Source organism: Phoenix dactylifera, chromosome 11 (assembly GCF_051530095.1).
Source record: "Phoenix dactylifera cultivar Ajwa chromosome 11, Ajwa_hap1_PhDact_Kaust_v1.1, whole genome shotgun sequence".
Taxonomy (NCBI): Eukaryota; Viridiplantae; Streptophyta; class Magnoliopsida; order Arecales; family Arecaceae; genus Phoenix; species Phoenix dactylifera.
In genome coordinates this window covers 1,248,155-1,264,654 of record NC_143200.1, presented here as the reverse complement: position 1 = coordinate 1,264,654, position 16,500 = coordinate 1,248,155, and the positions used below count along the sequence as shown (strand labels likewise).

General features: G+C 37.1%; 1 long non-coding RNA gene across 1 annotated transcript; it reads right to left on the bottom strand.

Moving 5' to 3' along the window:
• Positions 1–8,661: 8,661 nt before the first annotated feature.
• Positions 8,662–11,346, bottom strand: LOC149751588 (uncharacterized). Its single transcript, XR_016397825.1, has 2 exons — positions 11,224–11,346; positions 8,662–9,409 (listed from the first exon to the last, which is right to left on the bottom strand). It is a non-coding gene; the product is annotated as an uncharacterized LOC149751588 (long non-coding RNA).
• Positions 11,347–16,500: the final 5,154 nt, after the last annotated feature.

The following is a 16,500-nucleotide window of genomic DNA, read 5'->3' as shown; positions in this document are numbered from 1 at the left end:
CCTCATTTGGCGTAGTAGATTATCAGCAGATCAGATGGCTTGAGGCAAAGGGAATGCAACCCACCTCCAGATATGAACTGCTCACGGGCACTCAAGCAGAACATGACTGATGATCTCCTCCATATCATAGCATATACCACAACTCGGAATGATCTTGACTCTCCTCCATGTCAACACGCTCCTAGTCGGTAAACAACCCCACGCTATCTTTCATAGAAACAAGACTATACGGGGGTGAACACGCATCCTCCAGATTCATCTACTATCTATTTGCCTGACAGCATCCTCTTCCATCACCTCCTGTAAGTCCGTGGCCCGCACCTTGGACCTACATGTGGCCGCTCAGACCAACTTATCCCTCGTCTCCCTCGTAGAAAACAGAATGGCCATAATGTTCTTGGCCAGCTACTCCCTGAAGACCTCCCTAATTAACAGCCCATTCGATATGCTCCTTGCAAGACGATCTGATCGCTGACTCTGCAGCCCTCCAATTTTGCTGAATCAACCAGAGTCGGCCCTCGACAGAGCAGCGGCTTGAGTATCCAATTATTTTCAAGACACCAAAAGACCGACTATCACAAACTATCCACCTAACTATAGTAAGTACCATCAAAGCATATGAACAAGTCTCTTTCTAAGTGAAAGAGCACCTAGCCTAAAAATTCGTTGTCCCGTGTGAGATCTCTACTTGAAGTTTTTAAAAGAACATACTTATTTCTGGGTGGTATTTTGCTGCCTTTTACCTACAAAAAAAACATTTTATTATATTTTTTTAAAAATAAAAAGGGCCGTTGGGATGGGGATGGGCAGAAGTGCCTCAACAACCCCTTCCAATCACCAACAGTAACCAGTTTTGTTCTTGTTGAGATAATTGTCCTGTCATCCAAATGGACCACCATGAATGATCGAGCAAGCTCATCATCACACACAGGAAGTGTACGAAATTATTGGATCTTGTTTTACAATCTTTGCAACGCATATTTAAATAATTAAATAAAACAATATCATAACTATGATATAATAAATATAGAGTGCAAAATGATATCATAAATAATTATATTATATATAATATAGTTAATAAATCATCTCGATCATACCGTAATATTATATGTGAAAAACTTGAAAGCATACAAGACACAAACATCCAACATAAAACAACCTTCCCAAAAAACCTATCCAAATTTTCTCTATATCAAAAAAATTCTGTAAAAAAAATAATTAGGATAACAAAAGAAAAAAGCACATAGAAGAGAAAAACAAAAACATAATTAACCACAAATCATATACCCACGATCCAATTAGTTTGATGAGTCTATATCCGACAATTAACTGCAATTCATGTCCATATCAACTTAACCACAATCCAAATAGACAAATATGTTCAAATATTCTAATAAGTTATGTTGTCTAGGCCCATCCAATTAAACAAGCTAGTTTCATAATCAATTAAAATTCACAGAATGCTAAGCAAAAAAAGAAAATAAGATATTCATCTTTCCTCTATTTTTGCTCCTCCATTATTGTTACTGACACGAGAATTTATTTTTTTAAATACATTGAGCAATTTTTTTCTATCTTCTTGGTAAATAGCCATTTTATCTCTTTATGCAGTTCTATGACCTAGGATATTAAACAATGGCTGCAGAGTGCTCATAAAATTCAAAAAAAAATCAGATGCTCAATTATATAAAATGGAAGCTCGGCATGTATTATAAAGTTTCCAAAAAAATCTTCCACTCTCTTTTTGATTAGATTTTAAAGACTTAATTGGATCTTTAAAATTAGTTACTACATGTATTTGATTAACATCATTGACCATTGGATATTTCTTGCAAATATTTTGAAGGTGGTACTTTAAATCACTAGTGTCACCTCTAGTACTACTATTTAGCATTTTATTTATAATATTTGCAAGTAGCTGTAAATTCATCAATTTTTTTCGGCAACAAAATGATTCCACACCCAGAAACTTGTCTTATAACCTCTATCATGATCATTTTTATCATCTTCTTCAATTATACCATTCTCATCCCTTCTATATATTATCAACGATCTTATTTTCACCTACATTTAAATGAGTCATTATATCGTAAAGCAATCTGCCAAAGTAATAGTACAAACTGTTAAAACAAAATCAATATCCGAGCAACAATATACGGACTACCGAATTAAAATAGCAATCAATGGATGGTATATGTACTAAAACACATATAAACAATAATATATATACTATGGATATAACATGGTGAGTGGCTTGTAATAAGTGTTTTGTTCATACCTCAAATCGATTCCATCTTCTCCGAGGAAAGGGTAAAAAAACAAGTTGAGGAGTACAAGCCTGCTTGAGAATCCCATTACCTAAATACCGTAAACACACTGAAGCCATTCATTATCAAAGAGCTAGTTATAACCCACCTCAGGCCAGGTCAATTAATTCAACAACTCATCGAAATAGATTAAATCTTAACTCTATAAGGTCCCAAGAGTGGCTGTGATGACATCCAATAAATAAGAAGAAAATTTAGGGCAGATTCATATTATAGCGGGACAGAATAAAAATACATGTGCATCATTTATTTAGACTTTAAAACATATGATAATAGTAAAGATGAAATTCTAATTAATAGGCAAGAATTTGACCAGAGATAGAAAATCACCTGTACATGGTATTAGAATAAATAAAATCACTGAAACCTTCATCATAATTGCTATCCATACAAAAAAAAAAAAATAATCTCTAAATCCTAATTCCTAAACCCTAATTGGAATCTCTAATTGCAACTCAACATGAAACAATTATACTTTTTAAGTTTGCTAGCATCTTCAAGGCAAGCTTTTCGACCTAGTTTCATCCACTGAGATAAGGAAAGAAAGAGAAAGATTATGGAGAGAAAAGCAAATAGTAGGAAGTAGTTAGAAAGGGATGAAAAGAGATTCCAAACTAGGACAACAATGAGAGGGTACCATTTGCCTTGCTTGGGCGTTAGGGATGTATTCTTCACGCGAAAGAATGATTCATTTTCTTTCACATGAATCCATCATTGGATCATTCACTGACCGCTTTGAGATTTGTGGGGTGGGTGATCTAATGGTTGATTCGCATTCATGCGAAAGATACAATCCCAATCCTCAGTTTGGATTGGCAATTGGCGATGATGGAAGGGGGGATGTGATGCGGAAATCAACATGAGAGGCCGAGAGAAGGAATAGGACTCAAGAAGGATCACTGGATGAGAGGGGCAACGAAGACGAGAGTGGGGATCATCAATCAAAAAATAGGCGAAAAAGCCGAATATAGTTTTAGAGATCAAGGGATTAAAATCCTCAATCTCCGGCCAATTCTACTCACACATGTTGGTTCCTAGGTCAGACCTCAAGCATAAAGTTCTAAAGGCCAATTCTAGCCGAGTTGGCTGCAAGGCCAGATCAGGTTTGGTTCTAGCTCGGGTTTAGGATGAAGCATGAGCCAAACCAAATATCAATTAGAGCTGAGCCTAACCCGAACAGTCTCAAACCTAGCTCAAAGCATATTTGGATTCATTTTCAGCTCTAGGGTGGGATTTCTCTCTATTACTCAGAGAAGGATTTTTTTAAACTAAAAACAAGAAAGAAAGAAAGAAAGAAAACAAACTGATCCACGACACAGAATCACAGATACTGTGCAGTGCTCACTGGTGCCAGACGAGAGACTATTTAATACATCAACGGACCCACAAACCAGATACAGCCCGGAGATCATCCTTCCAGCGGCGGACGGCAGCGGTTACGAAAACTATTTATTTACGCATTTCGTTTCCGTTCCGTGGCACGCCCTCGAACTCAGCAGTCCCACGGGACCAAGGAAGGACCTCTCCCCCTTCCGTCCTCCATCGCTGCCGAGGAATCTAGATCCACCGTCTCAAACACCACGAAGGACACCCGCATCTTTTTGATAGTAAGATCACATCATGTGGGTCCCTTCCCTTATACTCCTCGCTAAACGTAAACACGCTTCCCGGTACACGTACGTATCTCATACGTAAACGTAAGCCTAAAAAAAAAAAAAAAAGCTCTCTCTTCTTCCTCCCCGCCATTGATTTCCATTTAGATGGTTTCCATGAGACGCGAAGAGCTTCCTTGGATTGCCGGGTGCCGTTTTGGGTTCCATTCCATGCGTGTGGCGGAGAGAGCACCGGTTGTCATGTCGCCCCCGGAGATGGGCATAACTTTCCCTCGCTGCTCTCTCTCTTCGTTTCTTTCACCACGCTACTACTCATTCATGCGCTCTTTTATCTCGCTACTGCTAGTTCTCACTCGGACATCACGCTCCCCGGGGACGTGTCATCATTATGGAAAAGAGGGGATGGGAGAATCCTGTGCGTTCACATGGAGCAGTACGCGAGCCCGCTGCAACTTTATGCCGTTTTTGATTGGACGTTGTACTTACTCCCCGGGCCCCTCTCCCTCCAGCTTCCATTCCTTTAAGATATTTTAGACGACGAAAGAAAAGATTAAGATTTAAAACTATGGCGCATGTTAAGGCTCGATTGTGGCGGATAGACGGGAGGATCGACGTAAGGTGGTGGATCTTTCTCGGTTGCAGGGGATTATACTTCCTTAATTAAGCAGCCAAGTACATGCATGAGATCAGCTAGGCTCATAAGTCCTCGTCCCTTGCCGAAAGATTGCCTTATGATCTAGCTAAAACCTATACGTATTAGATATCTTTCTGTTCTTCACGAATTCCCACTAGAATGAGAGAGGGGGAGAGAGAGAGGGGGAGGGTGCACTTTCCACCTACTCCAGCTCTTTGGAGCGACTTTGATTGACGGGTGTTAGGGGCAAAACCCAAGCAGAGAGAGAGGGTTCAGGCCTAGTTGTCCTGAAGGCATTCACAGTTCGGATCTTGTTGTAGCCTCTGCGCAGGCCTTTTATAGTTGATGAGACAGCTGACTTTATTTATTTTATTCTAAGGGGAACATATCACGCTTTGTAAGCTTGCTTAAAATAAAATATGGGACATCCGAGGGGTTCCATGGCCATCGACACTTGCATGGGAAATTGTCGAAGAGCGTGCAAGAAGAGTTCATTTGATTTCATTCCACTGCGTTGATATTTTGGAATGCGTCACGACCAAAGCTTTGGATCGCTTGGCGCGATATCGCTTGGCAGGTGGTTGGGGGAATCCAAAGGACCAGGTGAAAGAAGCAGCGTCTGCTTTTGGAATGTTGAAGGTTGCTCCCATGGTTTGACCGCAAGGAATATTGGAAAGAGAGAAAGAACCTCAGCCTTGGTTGGAGTTCTTCCCTCTTAGGAACTTTAAGCCTTCATTAATTAAATACTGCTCAGGTTGTCCTATGATTTTGTTTAAAAATAATAAAATAGCATGAATCCAATGCCTTCCATAGGTTTTCTTTTGGAAAGAAAAAGTCGTCATTTGAAGACTTTGCTAAAGCATAGAATCGACTGGAGATTAATATTGCAGACACTCCAAATAAGATGCATTAGGAAAATACCCTCACGATGTGGAGGAATTCAAAAATATTACAGAACTATTTTTTTTGCTGCAATTATCCACTGCCGCTGGAACCAAAATTTCTACGAGGGCACATCAGGGTTGAGCACCTTTTGCTCATGCAGCGCTATTGCTTGGGTTGCACGTACATGCACTGCAAAACTATAACTCGATACATATGATGCATTTGAGAAGTGATGTAGAAAGAGGGCCTTAAAGCCACCACCACGATAAGAAGTTAAAAATAGGAAAAAAAATATATTGAAATTATTACCGATATATATATAGTTTTTAGAATATAATATTTATTAATCTATAGTTTTTAAGCTTCATCTGGTATAAGAAATTATATACATATTATTCTTTAGATATTGTGAGCTCTTAGATGCAAAAATTCTAGAAAAGAAAGGAAAATTTGGAAGAGAAAGAAAAGAACTTACGAGGAGAAAAAAAATCTAAAGGGTGAGATAAATGGTTTGATAAAAAAAAGGGTGGATGGTGAGACTTGATGAGAAAGAAAAAAGTTTATCTTTATGGATAATCTCTTTTGGCATATTGGATCAGCAGGAGAAGTTCTATTTCTATTTGACTTTTAGGTTTTCTCTTTAAGATGTATGCTAGAGAAAACGTGGCAAAATAGGAGTCCCACCTCATATAATATATTGTAGTGCCCGTCCCATATAATTTTTATTCAAAGAAGATAACCAATTGAGTATCAAGTGTTAGCATTTTTAAATACAGAATAATTTCTTATATAATAAGTGCAGACTCATTCCTTGTTGGTTTTAAAGAGAAGTGGATGAAACAAATAAGGGACATTATGATATATTCTTTATTGTTATAATAATATATTAAGATATAAATGATGATTATTATTTTTATTTATTTCTTTCTCCAATAAAATATATTGCATTAATTTTTATTCCAAAAGTGATTATATGATCAAAAAGTAATACTTTTATTTCATAAAAAGTGCAAGAAAAAATACAGCCATTATTTTCTTGTTATTATATGCTATAACACCATTATAATTGCCATTATAATAATTATTATTTAAATATTCAAATTTTGAACTTCTATTTTTTGATGCAAATAACTGCTGGTATAGCAATTATAACAATGAGCAAAGATTGAGGTGAGGGTTTGCTATAATGGCATAGCATGTTGTTTGAAAACTTGGAGAGATGTATTCTTCCATAACTCTTATTTCTCTCCAGATGTATATGTTTTATTTCTTTTAAAAGAGAGTATGTATAGAACACCTACCTTAGTGACTGTTGCATGATGTCGGCTCAAGGCTACCAATGGAGATATAGAATACTTTGCGAAATATTAGAAGAAATATTTTGCAAATTAATCAGCTCAAGTAAACAGCTCAAATTTTATGTGTGTAGCATTTCAGTCAATCCACTCTCTGAAAAGGTTTATTGAAATGACTAATGCATCTAAAGTGAAACTCAATTAATCACCATATTTATAAACCCTTAAAAATTAATATAGAATCCTCTAGAGTTAAATACTAGATATTAGTTATTATGATCAATAAATAGCACTGTCCAGCTACCTATAAATTAATATCGTATCACCTGGTATTTCAAAACATGATCAGTTTATATTTGCAGGGAACAAGCAAGACTCTAGATGCATCTTGCATGTCAACATGTGTGTAATACTAATACAGATCAATATCTTATCCGAGATGAATGACCTCCGAGCTATGATGATGAAACCTCCTCGGGTGATAACAGATGCATAATTCACCATCACCACATGATCATCATGGGTATCATCATCATAATAAGCAAAAATCTCATGTAGGTAATTGGTTGAAATCTATGAATTAGGAAGTGCAATAGTCAGCAAATTTATGTAAGAAAAAAGTTGTAATGGTGAGAAAGACAAGATTGGTTGTGGTGTTCTTGAGGCCATGTACACCTTGCACACGGCATGGCTGACCGAGCCAAGCACACAGGCTTCAAAGGATAGGATTTCTATATAGAAGTAAGAGAACCTGCTGTTACATAACTAAACCAATGCGATACTAAACAAAAATAAGTTTTAAAGCTTTTGAAACAACTAAAAAGAAGGGGAGGAGGTTAAAACGATAGCAATTCAGAAGCAGATTGTGCTCAGTTTAAAATTGGAATTCAAGTATCACATAGCCCCCAACTGCCTAATTTTTTGGCTAGCCAACTTTGTTATCTCTCTTAAGGATCACTGCCCGTGGCCCCATAGTTTTAGATTAATGCTAATATTCTATCTTTTTCCTCCTGGTGTTCAAACCCCTTGCTACTACCTTTATATATTATATATGTATATATAAAGGGAACTGAGATTGAAATTTTCCTGACTGAGTTCGGAATATGTAACACCTTACATGATTAATTGAGCTAAGCTTGAGCTTGGCCCAATCATAGAGTGAACCAAGAGCTTCAGCTTGCCTGGCTTACTGGGGTCCTGTAGATACATGTACAATAAGTTTCTTTACTGCATAGCTATACCCTTGCTATAAATTCATCCAACAATACTTTAGCTGTGTTAAAACATGGCCCAGCCAACAAAATTCTCAATAATCCTATTGAAATTGGTAGATACGAAATTTGGAAGGGCATTTTAAAAAAATTGGATAGGTAAGTCAAGCTATAGAAGAAAACTTCTTCCGGTTTAGCAGCAGGGCAAATCCAAACTCGTCAACAGTACCAAGCCTAGCAGGAGAAGTAAACGAAGAGGCCCGTCTTACCTTTAGTCTGTCCAGGGAAAAAAGAAAATCAATCCAAGATCGCTTTCTAAACAGTATCGAAGAGTGTTTTAGATTCAAGAACTACGCGGGAATAGAAAATAGCAATATTTAGCCGTCATGCTCTTAAACAGTCAATTTTGCAGCAGTTATGACAGATCAACTGCACAGAGGAAAATTTCACAGAGGTACATTGTGCAAATACAAGTACATGAAAACATACAAGCAAAAATGTCCACAAGCAAACAACAGGAGATCAAAAAGAAAAAAATCAAGATGAAGATTTTGTCACATATCTTGAGTACACATGTTTGGTACTCAATCCAACATTAACTGTCCTCTCCATATAGAAGCAGAAGAACCTGCATCCAACAACCTACTCAACTTAAATCAAATATGAGATGGACCAAGTAGGCAATCGGACAGATCATTAACAAAACACACAATTCCTTAGGCTTCCTGCCAAATGAATGAATTTCCTGACTTTATCTTGGCACGACCAATCTGGTCAAACCAGTCCAACAATTCTAAAGAGAATCTGATGGTTTGAAGACAATTTGAAAAAAATTCATTCCATGCTATAGTCCTAAGCAGTTCCGTGCAGAGTTAGAATTTTTGAATGACAACTGAATTGGGGAGCCCTGCTTCCTCAATCATATTGTTATCATCAGGATGCTGCTTGGGCGGAAAACCAACCATCTTTAGCTTGTAAATTTCTTGCTGCTTTAGGTTGTTCATGCATCAATGAATGCCGAATATCACTGTTTGTATGGAGAGTATTGAAATGTGCAACCATTCAGGTGCCATCCACCAACCTTAGATGAATTGAGGTAGATGACAAAGAAGCATCAATTGAAAGGCCTACAAATGGGGAAGAAAGAGTACAGGGGTGTAGCAGCAGCAACAGCAGGCTGAGAGACAGTAATCTGAAGATCCACTGCAAAGAGTTCTTCCTACACCTTGAAATGGAGTGAGAAATTTCACAGGTTCCTGCCAACAGGAAATGAAGATTATTACCTTGAGATACCACCGGAGGTGAGAAAACAGTGGTGATCAAAGTTTAAGTTGGTAGGGGGAGCCACAGGACACTTTTCTTTCCTCCTTGCCAGATTGACATGAACCATTGTCCTCCCACCTGATGGTTCAAGCTCTTTAGGGCATCCAGACTTCCTGATGCTCTGCATAGAAGAAATAACATAGGTTGCAACATATTAGGTTTAGATTTAAAGTGACCGAAATGAAACATAGCAGATTGTGACATAGAGCATCTTTCACTGAAATTCCTATCAACAAAGTGAAAACCTTAACATCAACCATAACCAACAAGCCTTGTTCCACCCCATTAAACTCAAGGATCATTATATGACTACCTATAAATTAACTTAACATCAATCCCTATGCCGATCTCAAATTCCAATGAAAAAAATTTTAGGCAAGGAGAGGAACTTGTCATGAAACATAGAGGGTGTGTTTGTCGTTGCTTCTGCAGTTTAAAAAGTTCTTCCCACAAAAGGAGAAGCCGGAAGCTAGGTTTTCTAGCTTTTCCTAGAGCACTTTTAAAAACTTTTCTTCTTGTAAAAGCACTTTGCAGATATTATTGCCCAAATTTGTTTTCTCGAGGAAGCATTTTTTTTTTGTTTTAAAAGTTACGAAGTACTTTTCTTTAAGCAACACCGAAAACATCCAAAAAGCTAGGTGGTGCTTAAGAAGATTTACCTTATTAGTTATCTAGAGCATACACAACAAAGCTAAATTAGCCAAACATGCATTAACCCTTTTCAACTGCCCAAAAGTTCTATGCTACTAATAAGACCAAGCAGCATAGCCAAAAGAATAAAACATTTCAAATTCGCCTACAACTTGGTCTCAAATCACATCTTCAATGACCTCTCAAAAGCACCTTAATGAAATGTTTTTTTCTAAGGGTGTCAACTAGCCAACTGATAAAGTCTCCTGTATTTGATACAAGAGACTTAGGTTTAATCCCACCCTCACTCCGATTCCACTTGTCCTAGATCCCAAATCTTATCACAGCCATTTTAAATCATACTTAAAGATCTTCTCATTTGTTTTAGTTACAAGGCTACATACTTCAAAAGTGCAAGTTTATGACAAGTTTCTTGCTCATGTCCTGTCCAGTATTTGTTATGCCTTGTTCTCTATAGTTGTCGAAAATAAATCCAGGACCTCTTTACTGAACCCTCTTCTAATCTTTATCGACCACAATCATCTAATCTGAACTGACTCTCCATCATTCTAAATTCACTTCTTCTTAACTAATCCTTCCGATAGAGAACCTGCAGAACTTGATATCCTTACTATTATGCATCTAAATCTACTAAGGAACTAAGACTGGATATCATTCATTTAAAATTTCATCAATTTCATCTCTCAACAACATGATCTGTTATAAAACCGACTGTTTATGCAAGTCATTAAAAGTTAATTGGAATTTGAAATATTAGCAACCATGAACCTATAATTTTGCACCAACTAAATTTTTCCTAAATATGACCAGGATGGGTAATCATTAACTTTACACGTCAACAAACAGGACGACATGCAGTGAGCTGCAAAGACTAAATTGATGAAGAATCCAATAAAGATCGCTGCATGGCTCGCGTCTCCTAGGTCTCACGGATGCAGAATCTAACAAAGAACAGTCCACAATCGCTTCAATATTCAAACGATCCCTCCTCTATCCTCCCTCTCACGCTCACCTATGACTCATGAAAAAAAAAAAACATCGTCTTTCTATCGGAAGAAAGATCACTCCAGATCAATGTATACCGTTTTTTTATCAAAAGAAGATCACTCCGAATCAATAAAGATCACTTTTTTATGGGAAGAGAGGGCAAGAAGAATAGATACGTGATAGAACATCTATCTTTTTTTCTTTTTCTTTTTTTTTTTCAAGAACCATCAAATTCTCAACCAAATGCGAGGTTAATAAAGAAAAAAATCAGCTAAAAAAACAAAATTAACCAATCACCACTTCTTCTCGCGGCCGGTGGAGTACTCCTAAGTGCCACCGAAATCGCTGTCAGATTCGGGACCAGACCGCCGGTTCAGATTCGAGAGGGTATATATATATATGGTCGGGCGGCTCCCGAAGGCCTCCGTCGCCGGCCTAACCCCCCGCCCCCCCCCCCCCCCCTCCCCGCGCCGCCCGCCGGCGCGATCCCGCCTCCAAAGTCGTTCGGACGAACGGAACGGCGACCGCTGGCGGAACGTCGTTATCTTGCACATAATCCTCGCCTTCGTCGTCGGCACGGTCTTCGTCTTCGTCTCCTGCGCCGCCTGCCTTGGGTTTCAGCAGGGTGGGGATCGAAGGAGGAGGTCTCGTAGAACGAGTGGATGTGCGGAGGCCAGTTGCGGCTCTCCAGGAAGAAGCGCGCCTCCTCGGGCGCGGCGGAGGTGACTCCGATGAACGTCTCCACCGCGGCGCCCCGGCTCTCCCTCTCTTTCTCTGGCCTCAGCCCAAGCCAAAGGGCTTGCTTCTCTCGGTGGCTGGCTCCAGCCCATTAACACACTAGCGATACGGACCCATCAGGCCCGATTAAAAGATTCCGGCAAGTAACAAAACGAAATCCAAACACCTGTGTCCATGTTCTCAAGAAAAAGCCAATCAGGTTGCTGATCACTCCCCCCTCCAAAAAAAAAAAAAAAAAAAAAAATGAAGACTAACAAAGTGCTGAAAATGGGTCGGGCAGGGCCGGGACATTTCATGTTCAGGTCATGATTTTGGATCCGGACCCACATCATTATTGATCGAGCCAGAGCCATGGAAAGAATTTTAGATCTGGTGGGTCATTCATGTTGGATTGGGGACAAGATTGACCTAGACCCAACTCAAATGCTTCGGGTCAAGACTGTATTAGGTCAAATATGCAGTTTGAGTCAAGTATGTAGCAATTCTTTTATAGATAAAATATAATGATCAATAATTAAATATAAACTTACTAAACCTGAATCATATATAGGCTGGACCGAGTTGGGTTGGGTGGAAAAATACAAGACCTAGACTCAATCTGGATTTTAGATTGGGTCTAGTTTTTGAACCCGAACCAATCCACGTCTTCAAATACATTTCAGATTAGGATCAAGTAGGGTCATGACTCATGAGTCAAACTATCTCAACAAAAGCTAATTTTGATTGTGCACACTATATAACTATCAAAGAAATAGCAAATATAAAGTAGCACTCTTATTGAGCAAGGCTATAGAGAATGTCTTGCTCAACTGTAGAAACAAGTCTCAAATAAAGCACTGCAAGAAGTAACGATTCACCCATCAAAGTTATTTACATTAAGATTAATATATGAACAATAGAAAACATATATAGCAATAACCTAGAGATACATAACCTCAAGCACTATGAGTCAAACCACAAGAACACGGAGATTTATATAGAAACCCCTCCAAGAAGAAAAATTCACATGTAAATTCGAGTAGAAATCGACCATGAAACCAAAATAATAGATTCAAGTTCTTATACCCTTTGTTCTATGTCTGAAGTATCACAAAGGACCAGAGAGATACAAGGATTAGCTTTCTTGACTTCCATAATACTTAGTTCTCACCATGAAGCAAACTTCCAACAAGATGGAGAAGCTCCAAATTTGTTAAAATCTTCTTGTTCTAGCCCAATTTCAACTATGACAGCAATCATAGAACACACAGGAACACACAGCAATTTCAACTAGCCCGATTATGAGATCAATTATAGAGCATGATAGAAAGTTGAGAAGGCTTCATAGAAATGCTGCCAAATTTATTCTCAAAAAAAGAATCATCGTTCCCGAATTCCGGCTCAAAGTAGATTTAAGCAAGAGTGGAGTATAGCATGAAACCTATGATGGTTGGTCGGTAAAATTATCTACTTTATTATTCGCAGTTTAAACTTATGCAACCAAGAGATGATTTTGTAATTTTCAAAAATTTGTAGAGTCTCGATGAAGAGACAAGAAGATGACTATAGATATCAAGAGTTGCTTTCATTTCAAAAAAACAAAAAAATCAGAGTAATAAAAGAGGAAAGAGAAAATCAGTCTGGTAGTGAAGCAATGAAAATCATGAAATTATTCTACCATTATTTCCATTGTGACCTGCTGTTGTAGCATATAGCAACTATTATACTAAGCATAAACAAATGTTAAAAAATGGGCTATGAATTTTTAGCAAAATAATAATTTTTATAATGCATGTTATAATGAGTAATAAGAACTCCTAAATAGCTAGTTAGCTAGTCATGTTGGTGCTTATGATATATGAAAGCATTCCTCCACTTTCTTGATTACCATCTATTATTGTTACCCTCCGATACTTTTGTAAGAGGAGTCCCCACATTGGATTTGTGTTATCCTTTTTCCTTATGCAATTCTTAAAAGACAAATAAGATGCCATCATGGTATCTTTATCTAACATCTTAATCAAAGTATCAGATGCTAAGCTCATAATCTTGGTTTGTAAAATCTCTAAATCCAGATGGCAATCACTTGTTTATCCAGAATTCTCAAGAAGAATAAAGACTTTCTTTGTTTGGTCCTGACGTCCTCCAAAAGAAAGGGCCATGGTATCGAATCTACCTTCTCCTTTCTTTTTTATATATGCGGTATATTTCGCGTGAAAGAATGATTGATTTTCTTTCGCAACATCAATCGTTGGATTGCATCTCTGTACATATCTCAAAGCATGCTAATATTCTTCTCCATCCACCCATATAGATCTCAAAGCGGATATTTTGCGATCCAACGATCAAATTCACAAAAGAAGATGAATCATTTTTTCGTGCAAAAGATACAACCCAAACCCATTTTCATGTAGCTACTGATTCCCAGTAGGCAAATTCCTATTTCAAATCATGCATTGTGCCAAAATTATGGTCCACAAGCTACAAAGGTCCTTTGTTCAACCACCACCATCTACACGGGAAACCAACAAGCTGCAGCCAAGGATTCTCTCATGGCAGGCCATGCTATGCTTGCTGAACTTAAAGAAGATGACTCATGCTATTGCTCGACATGACTCAAATCATATCAATTGCATGATGTGTCTCCTAGTTATCGGCCAAAGTTTGATGAGGTCCTAACCTAACAAGCAAGATGCTTTTAGATTTTGACCACTTAAATCTCTAATATATATATATATATATATATATATATATATATATATATATATATATATATATATATATATATATATATATATATATATATATTCACCATGAATGAACTCAGAGTAAATTCCCAGCAATAGCTTTGTTTGGTGGATATGATAGCTCAAAATTTATGATCCCATCAATGATTATGCTTGCACAGTCAGCTTAAATGTAAGAGAGCATTTGTGCTAGCTAAATACCTGCACTCTTTCTGGTCTTAGATATATAACATCTCTGGACCATTGAACTCGATCCAGTACAGGATTCTTTGCTACATGGATCATATTTCTCATATATGAAAACTTCTTTTATGCTATACCAAGATATATCAAAAAGTCTGGTTCATATAACAAACCCATAAAAGAAGTCTAATTGATAGGTTGAAAGCAATAATAGAGAGGAAAACATATGCTGCAGCCATCCATATGCAGATTTCATGCATGATTAATCCACACTAAGAGGCATTTTTGTCGGGCAGTGTTCGATTGGATTGCCCTAAAAGATATTCCCCCTGCCTCCAGATTAGGATGTGTTTGCTTGAGAAAAGATCTAAATTCCAATGTCATGTAATGGAGTGTGAAAAGGCACTTTAAAAAGAGCTTAAATGAGCCAGTGGTTGGAACAGATAGGTCCCCCTTTGGAGAAAGCTCATCAGTGGCCAAGGTCATGATGCACCATCCAATAAGCTGTAGAGCTATGGATAAGCCCTAGTTTCATCTCATCCTCACTAGATATCTCCTAAAAAGCAGCATCTGATAAAGTTTCCGTGGGGTCTTTGGAGAATATGAATCTGTGCGTGCTCTTACCACCTTTTGCTTACCAAATCTAGCTTACGACACAATTAAATAAGAAAAATAACGCAATATATGTGCATTAATTCGAACACAATGCAGCAGCAGGTAATGTGAGATATTTCTAATGTATCCATCCTTGACTGGCTTAATCAAAGCAATAAAAACATTGGCACCTCTAACTGTATATTATACTTCTCAGAAAAAAAGAAGTATACATTATTAATGATAAATGGTGATTAATTATAAAAATATTAATGCTACTTGATCATTTGATTGTTCTTCAAATAGAAAAATCTAATTACAAGCTAGTAGAAAGGTTTAATTTGAAAATGTATAACTGAATGATGAGAATGATAGATAATTATTTTGGTTCAGCTATATAATAATATTGTTTTTTTTTTTTTTTGAGAAATAGCTATATGACAATTGTTAAAATGAAAAAAAAGCTAAATGACAATCTTTTTTTTTTCCCTTCTTTTTATACATGATCAGAAGGTGATCATTCTTGAAAGATATATTTGATAGGAATATCTGAAGAGACGCCATGCATCCAATTCACCTCAACATGAAAATCGGTGTTTTTAGTTCATATAGCCGCTCTGACAGGTTTTGTATTTTTCATCTTATTCTCTGCATAAGTTATCTAAATTCCAAAATCTCTGATACTTAGACAACTTTGCAACTAAGCAGGAGTCTATATCCTTTTTTTATCTTTTAGCTGACTATAACCTTTTTTTTATTATTATTAGAGATCAAACCATAAATAGGAGAGAGGGGAAAAAATTTGTACCTGATGCGCTTGGACAGCCTGAGATCATAGAGGAAAAGCAGAAAGAAAAAAACAATGGTCCAACTTTTTCCAACAAACTGTTGCTGAGAAGATAAAAAGAAATTATAAAGATACTCCTTTAAGTTTGGGCTATATACATTTAGGTTCTAAAAAATTAAAAAATATCAATTAATCAAAAAAATTTTAAATTTGTTGCAATATAGCCCTATCGCCTATCTCCATTACAATATGTTATAGGATCACCTGATAACTAAATTTGTATAAAATTTCAAAACTACTCTTCTCACTAACTTGCAAGAGGCATACACTTCGAGATTGTACGAAAGCTACGGTCCGGTTTCTCTGAATAAAGAGTATTTCTTTTTTTTTTCTCACTTGGTAGAATAGTTAGGCCATATTGTAATAAATCAAGATTTATTTGTAACTATCTAAATTTGAAGAGATATTTCAATAATTTTTTCAAGAAAAAAAAATGTTAAGATCGCGGTTATCAATCAAAAAATTCCCATGCGTAGCATAACGCCG